The 15,634-nt window shown below is 35.7% G+C and overlaps 1 protein-coding gene across 2 annotated transcripts in view; it reads right to left on the reverse strand.

The window, feature by feature from the left end:
- Window positions 1–15,634, reverse strand: part of LOC105387211 — a 129,128-nt gene that overhangs the window by 49,140 nt on the left and 64,354 nt on the right. The window contains exon 3 of one of the 2 annotated variants that reach the window (XM_048631849.1): window positions 15,340–15,374. The exons of the other annotated variant lie outside the window; for it this stretch is intronic. The gene's annotated coding sequence lies outside the window, so the exon portion shown is untranslated. The remainder of the gene's footprint in view (window positions 1–15,339; window positions 15,375–15,634) is intronic. 2 annotated transcript variants of the gene reach the window in all.

Here is a 15,634-nt window from a genome sequence, read left to right on the forward strand (position 1 = left end):
CATAAGAAAAAACAAAAATGTATATACTTCTACCAAAAAAATAATAATAATAATACACTAAAAGTCATTGTTTCTCCACAGCCAAACAGTCTCTGCAAGACGGCACTTACATGGTCGTAACTCATATATTTCTTACATTTTGTGACAAATATATTAATTTTTTCTGTTATTTTCGCTATCCACATTCATAACATTGACAATTTTTTGAAGGTCCAGCTATCTCCTTCGTCATTTTCAAGGACATGCTGAAACTAGCTGATATTACTGTAAAAACTTATTGAAATCTATTAAGTACTTATATTTGTATAAATACCTACAACTATCTATTAAAAATAGTTCAATCATGAAATTTACAATCACAAAACAAAAATACAGTCAAGTAAAATAAAAAAAATGTATGAAAAATTTAAAAAACATCTTTAAATTTGATTTACATAGTCGGTGACCCCGGTCTCACGCACCGGGTTGGCGCCAAAACTCCGAAACCTGCGCACGAGTCACCGTCGCGGGGTGGACTGACGATGGGGGATGGGAAATGAGGCAGCTACCCGAAATCACAACAAAAATCGATGGCTAGTGAGAAAGTTATTCGACTTTTTCGAACCACCCGGTCTCACAGACATATACGTCACCACTGGCGGGTTAATGACTATACACATATTATTTACTGGAAAATGAGACACGGAAATACTAAAATGTTACGAGTAAAGCGATGGTTGTAAAGTAATATAATCTGGTAGGTGTACTGTAGTTTATGCATCCTGGAAGAAAGTTTATTTCATGTGATATGAGATCATCCTTTTATGCTAGTTTAATCTGTCATTAAAAATATATACAGACATTTATAGTCTTAGAAATGGCAAATTGCACACTTACAACTCAGTTTATTGATTGTTTTATCAATAATAATTCTAATGGCATTGGATGGAAAATAGTTTTCATTTCAGCGACTTGATGTAACATTGATATAAATAAATGGCTTAATAACTTATTTTATTACATAGTAAATATTTTAGATACATACTACATAGTTAATACTCATTGTACACACTTTGAGAGAGGGTGTGGAAATAATTATAAAATCGATTGTTGTTTGTCCGATAAAATAACCTAATTAAATTAATATCGAGGTCTTGTTTCCTTTAGTCCAGAAACTTATAGCAATCTACGTCAGAGTAAGAAATAAACCATTAAAGCACATTCGCTTTCTATAACTTTGATTTCTCCCTTGAATTTTGGTTTGAGATTTCCATTGTCCAGGCCATCAAGGTCAATTTGCCCAAATCGTGGGAAAACATCATTACTATTCATAAGTTTTTGACCATTGTTGGCATTGAACTGTGACAGGGTATGACCAGGCCACCTACTGACACTGGCGTTGCGCTAAAACGGAATATTTTATGTCATTACTATCTACGGCACAGTGCTTTGGGATCAGTGTTGGAACTACGTAACACACATGATTGCATTCGATCGTGAAAAAGGGATCCTGTAATAATGAGGTGAGACCGCGCAGGATAGAGACTAAGGGTGGGTTGCACCATTTAACTTTAACTATTACAGACGTCAAATCTCTTAAAGATTGATCTGTCTCGCCAAGAGATTTGACGTTTGTAATAGTTATATTTAAATGGTGCAACCCACCCTTAGAGACCAGTGGCGACTTCTTGTATCTGAGGCCAAGATCCATTTCGGGTCGCTGAGCCAGCAAGTAAAAGTGAATGAACCGAAAGCTCTTCGTTAAATGGTAAGCAACTGACTCTGTGTACTATCTGCACTGTATATTGTCTGAGTCACTCTCAGTGTTCCTTGACGACATCTTTGTTCGGTTTCAGACACCTACTTTTAGGATAGTCTTTCGATTTTATGAGTTTCTTAAATGCATTTTGTTAGTTCTCGTCTTTTTGAAAAAGTTTTGTCATAAGTGTAATAGGATTTATTAAGCATATTAATTTATAATAACTTGGTATGGCTTCTAAGTTTTATATCATAATAATATTATGTAGTTCCCTATCTTATTATGTATATACTCGTACTATTATTATATTCACATTTTAATTTTAGAAATGTTATTTAAGAATTATATTTAAAGGACCCCACAGATGGTTACTTTCTATAACAAAACGTAGGTGTAAGTACATACGTTAATATGAGTAAATTAAATTTTAATATTGACAAAAAGTAGAAAGATAATTTAGCGACAACTTTACAATAAAAATTACATTTTAATAAAACTATAATGTCAATAACCTTGCGTCGGCGCAGCTGACGCGGGCGTAGGCTGTTGTAGCCGGGGGGTTACTCTACACTGACGAAAAACGAACGAACTAGAGCTGTCGTGCAATCGGCACGTTTAATACAACAAGATAGAGTCGTGGCTCGCGCAGCAGCGCTCGGAAACTTAGTTTTTCGTCATGTAGAGTGACCCCAGAGTTCCATTGCGTCCGACTCTCAGCTCGGCCTACTTCGGGCTATCTCGTGCAATATCGGATTATTGTGCTGTATCTCGTGCCCGTATCTACTACAAGATACATACACGATGCAAGACTGTTTAGATAACGAAGATTTAGATATAGATACAGATAAATAGGTGTATATTATTTATTTGCATACAAACAACTAAAGCACAGTTACGAAACTTAATTAAACACCAACATTATGTAGGTTTAAAAAATCTTTTGTTGTTGGTTCAATAGATAGATTAACAGCAAAACCTACATTAACAAACACGATCACACCTCTCAAATGGAGCGTAAAGTCGTTTCTTTAATTTACAACTTACAACAAACATAGAAATATCCTTTTTTGTTCTCCCATATGTGCATTTGTATAGCTGTGGAGACCTTATTACGAAACTGGCGCGAGCACAGCTAAGTAGTTACTTCGGAGTAGTAAACAAACACCAGTTTCTCACTTGAGTAAATCTACCTATGCATAAACTTAATATTCAGCCAATCACAGTCTTCCTTACTCAAGTTCCTGTTAACTTGATATTCTCAGGTGTGAAACTGGCAGAAAGAGTCTGTGGGTCCTCCCAACTTAGTTTCATTGGAGCTGATGACCGGAGTAGGTACGTAGGATGGAGGTGGGCTGGATAAGTATGATCGTATTGAGAAGGTGGCTGATAATGCCTAGCATATCCTAATTGTATGTAGTCAGAATGTACAGTCAGGGGAAGAGAAATCAGACCCCTACCGCAGGTAGCATTGTCACTGTGAGATACTTATTTGATATTTTAGTAAAGATAAATAGACGTATAAAATAACTAACATGTCAACTTTCATTACTTAATTTACAGGGTAATTCATTTACATGATATGTATTATGTAAAATATGACATTATTAAAATCAATTTTCACCTCGTAAAATTGGTAACTGAACAGTTTTCTCGGATGCGTCTATAATGTTACTTTGTTTAAACCATAACTAGAAGCCATAAAGTAGAAGCTTTCTCGTATCTTTACATTTGTCTCATGTACACAGGCAAAAGTTATCAAATTACATACAGTAAAGGTAGTAAATGTATTTTTCACCCACGAAAATAATTACAGACTAATAATACTTACAGAAGGCTATAACATAATTTTGCATATCTTATGATTTATTTATCTGCTCAATAAACTTTCCCGGACATAGGCCTTACTGAAAATACTTAAAGGCCCCTGGATCTAATCTAAAAGAGCAATGAAAAAGTTTTAGTCACATAATATGGCCAATAGTGGTTTTCACAACGAAATTTTTATTATGTAAAATTTTCTGTTAAGTATGTCTGTTGTGTTATATACTGCTGGTGATCCTTATGTGAAATAAATAATTAAGGAACGGCAATGGCAGGTGGAACTAGAGCGACTAAGGGCGGTGCGAAACTCGACACTCTAAAATGCATTAACAGTCATTGAACAAGTGCCCACTACTTTCTACTACATATGTACATCGACGTGCATCACATACCAATGTAATAAATGACATCATGATTTAGAGTTCTATAGGTAGTTTCAACAGCATTGAAACCATACATAAGCCATCCTATATTATCTTCCGTTCGTTTGTGACTTCACAAAATAACATTGACTACAGTAATTTTATTATTAAGGGCCCGTACAGGGTGACGTGCCGCGCCAATTTTGGGTTTTCAATGCTCTTCACACAGCACACGCAGTGACACGCACACATGTAAGTTTGCACAGTGGGTCGATAAACTTTTACTCGCCAACTTTATTGACAATTATGTTCAAGTACATTTTGGGTGATTTTAGGGTAAGTAAGTATAATTCTTACTTACACTGGTAGGCACCAGGAAAGAGTAGAAATTAATAGGGGTGCCACTTTACTCTATACTCGGAACCCGATTAGCTTTCTCAAACAAATGTGGTATTTACTTGTAGAAAGGTAACTAAAAGTATTAAAGTGTAGATAATAAGTTTCGGGCATCCTCCAGCCAACTGAACCCCGACGACAAAGCAAAGTAAATACATAGTGTCGCAAAAGGGCTATACTAAGCCAAAAGGGGATGACTCAAGGGGTAATTCTGAACAACTTTTGTTCTACGAGATTTGCAAATTCGCGAAAAGAAAAATTCGTTTTCCATGGTAAAAAGTCACATGTCCAACAAAGTTTCTATGAAAAAGGTTTTTTTTTGTTAATTTCCAAAACTCGTAGAGCAAAAGTTCAGAATGACCCCCTGTCTTACTCCTTTTTACCCGACTGCCGAAGGAGGAGGGTAATGTTTTTTGATTGTATGTATGTATATATGAATGTTTGTCTGTTTCTTTGTTCCCTCCTGTAGCCTAAACGGCTTGATAGATTTTGATGTATGAGTAACGTGACCATTTATTTTTTTTGTCAAAGCGGGACACCTGCGGAATTTCATATCCCTCAAAGATACATATAATATTATCTTTCTTTCTTATCTCCTTATCTTTTCGCTCAGTTTGCTCAGTGCATCAATTGAAAATTCAATCCCTACGATGAAAGAGTGAAATGTGAAAGAGATGCATGAATGGTAATATTTTTTTATATTTATCTAATAATCTTCTAAAGTTGGTAGGTATATTTAGGATACCTAAGTACTTACTATGTTTTTATAAATATACCAGACGGGTACACTACATAAATCCGAATTACTTATTTACGAATATTATGAATTTCATAGTTCTAGTAAATTTTAAGTTTCCGAATAACGAAAATTACGAAAGGTTGATGAAATTTCAAACAACAGATTTATTAAAATGACCAAAGTAAATTTTTCGAATGTTATAATTTCGATGTTTTAAATGTACGATTTTTTATTATATCGAATTGTTTAAATAACGAATCCCGAAGTATTAATGTTCCGAAAACACAAATCCCCGTATGTAACTTAGTTAACCATTTAAATATTTTTTGCTTCGCTGCGCTCCGCTTTGTTTTTCGACATCTATGTGCACCTCAACGCTCCTCCTCGCTTTGCTCGTCGTCGCACCTATCTTTAGGTTTAGGTCCTAAGGTTTTTAAGGTTAAACACCGTAAAAATCCGAGCAAATGTTTTGTTTTTTTGTGTAACAAATGCTACAAATAGTTTTCTATTTAACAATATTTTTACTCTATATTTGAAACGCTCCGCTTTGTTTTTCGATAATAATATCTATGTGCACCTAATACGCTCCTCCTCGCTTTGATCACCGTCGCACCTATCTTTAGGTTTGGTTCTAAGGTTTTTGAAAGGTTCATTTAATTTTTGTCAAAATCAAGAATTATATTATTTTCGGTCCAGATTTCATATTTTCGTGATTATAATACTCGTAAATCTGTATTTTATTTTTCGTACACTACTAATTCGGTGTTTCAAATTCGGAAAAAAGTTTTTCGAAATTTTTGGGTGTTTTCACACCAGATGCTACAAAATTCTTAAACATCATACTTTGATTTTTTTTATAGTTTGAGTAGTTTAATTTAAAGTTCTTACCAATAGTGCATCTTATCTTTTTTCACATTCATAAAAGTTAATACACATTACTGTTTTGGAAAAAATGTATTCCCACGCATTTCTTCTGTGTTAAGAATCGGTAGGTGAGCGAGATAAATTTATATACACGATAGAGCAAGAGCGAGTCAATGATCGTCACTGAGCGAAGTTACTCGCGCAGTCTCGAGGGAACTCCGACTCATATTACTCCCTATAGTCTATGTGAGTAAGTGATAAGAATATATACTCGTATATTTGTCTCAAGATATAAAAATAAAGAAAAGAAATATGGGATGAAGTTAAAAAATTTAGGTAATTTAAATTATCGTTTGGTCTGTTTACGAAAGCGGGACATTTTTGCCCTCACGGGGGACAGCGGGACGGACAGCTTCAAAGCGGGACTGTCCCGCCCAAAGCGGGACGTATGGTCACCTTATGTATGAGGTATTGTTAGAAGCGTATTGATGGCGCGATGGCTATAGGCTATGTGACGTTCCATTAAAATGTACATAGCGCCCTCTTGAGGACATAACGTGATGATCGAAAAAATAATAATTCAACTTTGCCGTGTAAGGTATCAAATGAAAGGACTTGATTTTCACATTACAAAAATATGCATATTGAAGGTATTTAAATAACAACACCAAAATTATTGAAATAAAAAATGATCATGGAACTACCTACCGACGTAAAATTTCATAAAATAAAAACAACTAAAAAGTTACAAATAAAAAAATACAATTATAAAAAACTAAAAACCTGACTGTACGCTAAAAACATGAAAACGAGTCCCAATGTTAATGGAAAGTATCGCAGGCGGGGACCAACTTGACCGCCACTCAAGGCCGTTTTCTAAGTAACATTCAGCTAAATGGTGAACCCTCTGCTGGTATAATTTGTTTATAGTATACCGCTTTTTCAATACCTGTAAGTACATTTTTTGGCAGCATAATATTTTTACTTAATTTTAGGGTTTCGAACGTCAAAAGAAAAAAAGCAACCGTTATAGGATCTGTTTGTTGTCCGTCTGTCTGACTGACTGTCTGTCACCGCCCTTTTTCTCAGAAACGGGTAAAGATATCAAGCTTATATTTCGCATAGATGGGGAGTACTTACCCTAAAAAAAATATTATGGTACTCCCTGTCCCACACAAGTAAATTGGGGCTTATATTTTTTCCAGTTATTTTGATGTGTATCCTTTTTTTTTCTTTGTTGTTTTGTGTGTTTCTTTTCTTTAAATCTGTATTTTTTTTGTTGTTGCTGTCTATGTGTCGAAAAAATGTATCTTTATCTTCAAATCACTCCATCTATCGTTTGTTTTTTTTGTGGCTACTGTCTATAGAAGAATTTCCGTCATTGTCAATTTTACGTTACGAATTTATTTTTGTTTATTTTATTTTTATTTTTATATTTTCGTGGAGAATCAACAGCATTTTGTTAATAAATAATTATTACTTATGAACACATAACAACTTGATGCCATTAACAGAATGAACTTAGTAAACCCAGTAAACCTAACACATCCAGAGGAAAAAAAAAATCTCTTTCTCTCTCTCTGAAAAACATACTTAATAGCCCAAACTCGATGCTTTTAGCTATTAACATCTTTGAAATAAAATTGAGCCACCACCGTGTTACTGCCCTCATCAGGTCCTCACGAGACCATACCTCAACCAGCACCAAGAGACTGTATTTTTGATCCCTAACCTAATGTTCGTGCGTATTGTCATCACTTAGATCCATTCGCTATATTCCTGCTCCTCATCAGACCTTTACGAGACTGTAATATCACGAGAATATTGCACACTATCTAATTTAATTTAATGTATTGAATATACTGGAAGAATTATGCTTCCTCAATTTCAAATCAAATTATGTTGGTGTCATAAAAGTTGAAAAAGTGCAATGACAACCAATGTGCAGTGATTTTGTATCTGTACACGATAAGATCGCGAGCTGTCAATGCTGCCTAAACCGACGTGACCCTTCTTTGGAGGCCAGCGGCCAACTGAGTCAAACGTCACTTGTGTTTATGATTTTATAACACAGAAAGCCGCCATAGATATTTGTATGAAGATTTGAGGGAAAAAAATTGCTCAAGTTTGGGATTAATTTACACAAAATGGTTCTACCTTTTTTGGCATAAGATTTTTTTGCCTAATCTCGTATTGCATAGTAACGTTTGGTCAAAGTCTCGTTACGCCGAAAATCGTATGGCATAAATCTCGTTTAGTAAAAAGTTATTTCGCATAACATTGTTTAGCCTAATAATGGTATGGCCAAATCTTGAATAGCCTAATAATGCTATGGCATAGGTTTATACAAAGTAATAATATTCGTTTGGCTTTAACTTTGACGGAGCGTCTCCCTACATAGCGCAAACTGGTGCCTTGTATTGTTTCCGCTGTTTGGAAAACGCTCCGCTCCGCTTCGCTGCGCTCCGCTTTGGTTTTGATGAACATGTGCACCTAACACGCTCCTCCTCGCTTTGCTCGTCGTCGCACCTATTTTTAGGCTTCGATCTCATGGGGTTTGTAATAATTATATTGGTCGTTAACTTTCGATTTTTTTATCATACAATATCGTGATTTTCGGGATTTAGGAGAAAAATACCACAATTTGTACATTTACTACATACTTAATATATTATTTATTAAGATAACATTAGGAGAAACAAGATTATACATAGGTATAGACGAACATAAATTTGAGCAAACGAAACTTAGGTGTTTAAAGATTATGCCTAAAGAGTTTTAGACGAAACGAGCCTTATGCCACATAAGTCTTGGCAAAGTGATGGTTCGACCAAAAAAGTTTAGACCATACGAGTTATGCGAAATGAGTTTTGGTCATTAAAGATTATGCCAGATGAGCGGAACCCACACAAAATAAGTGTGTGTTTATTAAAAAACAAGGTATTTAGCGCCTAGTCCAAGCCTTTAACTTTATAATATGATAAAAATCATATGAAAATTCTTTATAATTACGACACAGTTGTTACAATACGGGAGTGTGATTGACTGGTTTTTCTTGATATTCTGAAATTAATTTACAGTTATCCATAATCATTTACTTAAATTCGAATGATTCAGCACCTAGCTAGACTCTTCAATTACCTGTGTGATTTTTTTCAAGGCTGTAGAGCATCATTTACTACATAATTCTATGACAATGCCAACCCTCGATTCCCTATTGCAGACCCTTAATCAAATCCAACCTTTCTTTCCTACTTTTTACTTACCGACTATAGGAACATTGTTGTTTCTTACACAACTCTAAAGTTATTCAATTCATGTAATACATTACAAAACTACGTAATTAGATTAAAAACATAGCCCAACCGAAAAAGTAATAACTTTATTACCACTACCACTATTTGTATGCAAATTATTATTCTGATTAGCACGCCTCTTCGCAAGTGTTGTGAACTGATGTTGTACGAATTCGATTCTTAATCGATTCCGGAAGTGAAATATTCTCATGTGTTCGATTACTACAAACTACATATCAATTTTTACGAGCAATCATTACGTAGCGTTTAATCGAATATATCGAAGTAATTAAAGAAAACATATTGTGGGAATCGGTATTGGGATTCAATTCGACTCGCAAAAAGTTCTCATTTTTGATAACTTCTGACTGTTCTTAGTTACTGCGCGGTAAGAGTTATATTTTTGGAATCTAAAAACAGGGCAACAATCATAACATAAATTCTAACGCAAACTACCATCACCTTCATACAACTCTACATATAAATACAGCCTGGTAAATAATTATTATGTTTAGAAAACGAAAATTGAGACTCTTACTCGTATTAAGTTTTTTTTTTATTTTAGTATAGATCTATGAAATAGGTATGTAGATATTGTCATCGGTATTAGGCCAGCGTGGTGGACTAGGCCTAAAACCCTTCCTTCATTGGAAGGCGATCCGTGCCCCAGCAGTGGGGACGTGATGGGTTGTGAATTGTGATGATGAGAATCTGTATTTAGACTAAACACACACAGTCAACATTTATTGTCACAAAATTGATTCTCATAAATGTATGGAGAAACGGCTTCGGCAATTCCAATGTAGTGGTGCACTTGTGTGAATTCCTACAAAGAATGCTGAATGCGATACGTCCGTTGCATACGATGCTGAAAACAATCAGTAGGGCGATTATAAGTTTCACGAACCTTCGTTTACGTTGCGTATCGTCAACTGTCACTGTCAAAACGTAAGCCAATTTTTTTAGTTCCGAAAGTGACATTTGTTCGCTTCTTTCTTTTTCCATAATGTTTGTGTAGTATCGAAAATAGTATCGAATCCTGTGATAGACGTACAGATGCTACCAACTAAGTAACCTATTTGCTAAATGAAGACGCGCAGCTTCATGTCGAATGAAACTCTCATCACCTCCATACATATATCTGTTCTTACTCTACATCCGAGTGCATAGCGTGAACGGCGACTCATTCAATCATTGGATTCAATCAGCGGCGGAGAAATTGAGTAAAATGGCGGCTCGTCGTGACGCACGATCGAGCATTATTTATGTCAGTGCGCAGACGCGATCTGTATCGATCGATGTGTGTGATCAATGGACTGGTGTCGTGTATCAATTTCTACTTCGATTCCAATAATGTTCCGATTAACATTATAACTATATCCATATGTATAACTGTGTAGAATAGAATAGAATAGGTATAACTTTATTATACACTTACAAGAAAAATATACTTACAGGCATGTATGGTATATGATAATCCCGGAAGGAAAAGCCAGAAACCTATCGGCCATCTGGAGCTAAGTACACTCTTGCACGAATTTCATCCTTCGCAGATATCTTATCTTGAGCACATTGAGCAGGCTATAGATAATCGGCAACATCATTCATTTGTACTCTTAATTGCTATGCATAACTATTTAATCATTCACAACCAAACGCAGCCGTCTAACCTTACAGTGATTAAATCCATCCCAGACATCCATTATATATCTGTCGCACTAAATTGCAAGTAACTACCATTTAGAGAATTTACTCTCCCGATGCCGATGGTCGATAAAGCAAAGTGAAATAGATTGAGTCACCGAGACCGATATTATAATTTAATTCCCAGTCTGGAACCGTCACTTGTGCTGTGAGCGAGTAGATGACTTTCACTGCTAGCAGTAGGGTGAAGCGGGCTCTTGCCGGCCATGCTGTCTCGTTAGTATGCCGCGTGCCTGCGTGACGAAATGCCAACACGTTTCCACCACCCGTTTTCTTAAGCTCGAAAGACCTTAAACGTAGTTATTTGTTGATTTATTATCCATTTTATTGGAGCATTAAGTTCGGAACGGCGAGTGATAGCGGTTAGTGAATGGGGCCAATCGTAAATTATGAGGACAATAAACTTTAAATGGTTAAAAAGTTATGTGAATTTCCACTTTGAAGTAGCTTTTGCTCGCAACTTTGTGTACTCATACACAAGGACGTTTACCGCTCTCCCCATGATAAATAAACAAGAGTTTATGGTTTTCTGATAAATAATTAATGTATTTATTTACATCAGTATAGTTACTGAGTATTCAATGAAAGTTAACTGACGACCTTAGGCGGGTGGCGGGTAGTGGTTGGATGAGGAAGGCCGAGGACCGAGTGTTGTGGCGCTCCTTGGGAGAGGCCTTTGTCCAGCAGTGGATGATTATTGGCTGATGATGAATGAAAGTAAATTTATTGCTTAACACGTAAAGCTCTCAATGACATAATTATTTATGATTACAAGCGAAAACAACTAGAGTATATATAGTAACCGACTGTTATTATCAATGTCTATAAACTACGTATGCGCAATTATAAATAATAATACTACAAAATCTAATGCAGAGCAGGTGAAAAAATACACACACAAGTTTAAGGTCACTCCACACATGCACATGACCACAATTATTTGTCAGTTGCGAGTGCGGACAAAAAAACTGCGTTCGAATTACGAAACGCTGTCAATTTCATTTGAATACGTCCGAATAATTCACAACTGGCTCGTTACACCAAGGCCTCTGTGGAGAGGAAAAAAAACACAATCACAGTTCGACCGCGACCTAAAATGCTCTTTATTATGGTACACTTACTGCCTAATTTGGAGAGTAAACACGGCGCAGGAATTGCAAAATAGAGCTTAATTGGAGCGCTAGAAAAGGCTGGATCTTGGGACATGGCTGTTGTGATTTAGGTGCTGAGCTCTCTCTTATTTATGAAAATACACTCGAAAGCAATGATAAAGTTCCACCTACCATTAACATTCAATATGTCACCGGAATTTTTTCATTGCTCGTGAGTGTATAAGTACAGTAGCCTTACTCCCAGCGATGAGTCGCTGACGAAAGCTTTTAATCGGTGGGAGTACATTCATAGTAATAGTGGACTACTTGTGATACCTGAACGGTTCCTCGCGTCATCACTGTATCTAGCGGCTTCCCACGTGATAACACACAATCATATCCAGACTAAGGTTGGATGCCGCTAAAAGTGTTTACTACTCAGTACTTATTGTTTTTTTTTTTTACAATATTCGGCGCTAATAAGCTTTACCTTTAAAACTAACTTTAACGCTTCTTATGACAATATAGTTAAGTATGCATAGTTATACAAGATCAAGTACTAAGAACGCATAATCCAGTGATATCTTATTACACAAATGTATGTCACTGTAACGAGTTTTTCAGTTCGTCGCCCGTGTCTTCCACTGTGACTGAGGTTACGCAACGTATCCAATTATGACAATAAGTAGAGTGCGACGTTCACACCACTCGACCTTAAGAATCTCTGCTGTAAGTGAAGAAAAATATAAGAGAATAAACAGTTGATTGACCCGTGAGCTGTTAGGTCACAGTTTTTTTTATTCCAACGAACAATTTTGTGCAAAAACTACGTAAAAATTTGGAGGCGTAAACGTAAACGTTTATTGGACCAAATGTTCTTTGCACCAAATATCCATTGTTTCTAAGCGACACCATCCGGTAAGAACAGAACCGTTTTATAATAAATACACAAACGAGCTATTGTAAACATCAGTAGCAGCCTTCCCTAACAAACAATACTTAATGTAGTATGGTTGTTATCCCATGACCTCAACTAACCTGTGCGCTTTTTATACAAGGTGGCTAAACGTCAAAATAAGAACATACATACCGTATTTTTTTGAAATGTTTAAAACGGCGATACGGGTCGCGACCTGTCACGTGAGTGCAAATGTATATCGAAAATCTGAGTACTCTTTTTTATCATTTGTACTTAGTTGTGTATTTATTTTTAATTTGAATGTTTATCAACACTTTAAAATAAGACCGTGTTTCAAGAAACTGACTTTGAAAGTGACTTTATAGTTGCATTTGTCAACTCCTATCTTCGTTAAATTTTCAGCAAAACTCTCAAGGGTTACATTGCATTGCCCCGCGCCAACTATGCCCCAAGGACTGTTTGCATTCTAGTTGTTTAATCTTTGGCATTGTTTTTCAAAGTTCTTTACAAAATTTGTTACCTTATTCAACATTGCAGCAGTAACCTTGTGGCTCTGCAGGTGACATAAATCCATTGATAAACAATATACAAAGAAGATGGAGTGTCAGTGCAAAAAAATATCTCGACAAAAGCTTTTCCGATTGATTAAACAATGTGTTTTAGATCATCATAGCAATTTCTTAACTGAAACCATATAAAAACTGTATTTATAATTTGTCAGCTTAAAAGACTCCAACCTCATCCAGGCTAACTGGAAGACCATTGCTATTAGCATTAAGTTCGCCAATGTACAAATTAATTATGTGAAATAAATAACTTAATAATAATTCTCGCCCGGTAATACAACCCGTAACCCACAAGAGCTCAAAGCTCTGAATTCCTCCTGTCACCACATCCCTCAATACCAAGAAGGCTCTATAGGTCAGTGATCATACTCTGTGCCACAGCCTGTCGCATTATAGCAGCTAACTGTCCAGCGGTAGCAAAAACTGATCAGTGCTCTGTTTGTCCCAAGAGATTCGCGGTGGTATTAAATGGCATTTTATCTGTGTAAAATGTGTTAGATTGAATATTCGAAAAAGCGGTGTCAACATTCATTGTAAAGATAGTGTACATAAAGAAGGAATATAAATTGTTTTATTCACAAGTGATTTGTGTATAAAACAATTGTAATGAGGTATGTTAACATAATAAGACTGAGGTCCCTAGATAAAAATAAGCTCTAAAAAACTGGACTGATTTAAAAAAAATGTAAGCACCTAACTTAAAGCTATCAAAATGCATAACTTTTTTTAAAATTAGCCTGTAGTGGCTTCTTAATCCTTGGGAATGATCTATGGTGCCAAAACCGAGAAAACTGATATTTATATACATCATAAATAGACATCTTATCCAGTTTTGTGGCGTGACAACTTTTTTTTACTTTTCATTTTATCGCTGGGTATCGAACTTGGACCACACGCCGCCAGCCTCCGCGAGTTGTCCTTAATTAATGATCCGCGGGAGCCGCTAGCTCATTACGTGAGAACCTCCGTACTAAGGGTCTACTCTGACTTGAAGACACGACATACGCAGTTTCGGAGAACTGTCATGTAATCGGCCAAGCGGCCGCGGCACGGGTCTGTTATCAACGTCGATAAACTCGTCTAATCTGCGTTCCTTCAATCACAGCGCCGTATTTATGGCGATTCACGATATAGAAATATCGATAACGCACCCGTGAAGCGGAAACAGTTAATGCAACGAGATAGAGTCGCCGTGATTACCGTAGTTTCGTCAAGCAAGATTAGCCCTACAGGGGGGTGTGATATTGTCGATTTTACTATCAAAACTTACACAGTTTTACAACTGTGTATGTAAAACTGTGTAAGTTTTGATAGTATAGACACAAACACCTCTTGTGTCAGTTGTTAGTAATTAAATAATGGAAAAATATCCGAATAAAAAATGAATTCAGGTACGGGGTAAAATTGTATGTAAGATGACTCTTTCAGAAGATTTCCTACAGTAGTCTACTTGTACCAATTTTATTACTCACTTCTTATATTATTCATCAATATACATTTGAAGATTGATGACAATTATTTCAAAAGAAGTAGGCATATTATTGGCATTTTAATATTAATTTATTACCAATAGTTCAAAGTTGCGATATTTGAACTTACAAGTCATTAAAATAAAGCCCAATGATGCATTAATGTCAAAGTTAATGCTGATAATGACGCGTGTATTTTGCGAAATTCAGTGATTTTGCAAGTGAGCTATCCAAAATTATTAATGAGCTATTCATTAAGGCCAGTCTAACCTAAATTCTTGTCTATTTCTAAGGAAAATTCTTGGCATCCATTCGTTGTTATCTCATAGAGGATGCATTTTCATAGTTTTGTATTTTTTTTTAAGTATTTTTACCTCAGAAGAAGAAATCTCTTAAGCGGCTTACTGACCTGTAACAAAAAAGAAACCTTTAAAAAACTAACTCTCGATTGAATTAAATTACTCTATTAAAAACTGACTAATACCTACAAAAAGGTTACAAAACAAACAAACAAAATGTTTTGTATAAATAGCTTTAGGCAATTTCTGAGCACGAGCGCTCGCCTGACCCCATTTCTTAATCTTTTCTATTAAAGTTTTAACTACAAAAATGTTCTAAAGTGTTTTTCAACCGCAGGCTGTGGTTTAAGGTCATTCGCTGTTACAATCA

This window comes from Plutella xylostella, chromosome 29, assembly GCF_932276165.1.
Source record: "Plutella xylostella chromosome 29, ilPluXylo3.1, whole genome shotgun sequence".
NCBI lineage: Eukaryota > Metazoa > Arthropoda > Insecta > Lepidoptera > Plutellidae > Plutella > Plutella xylostella.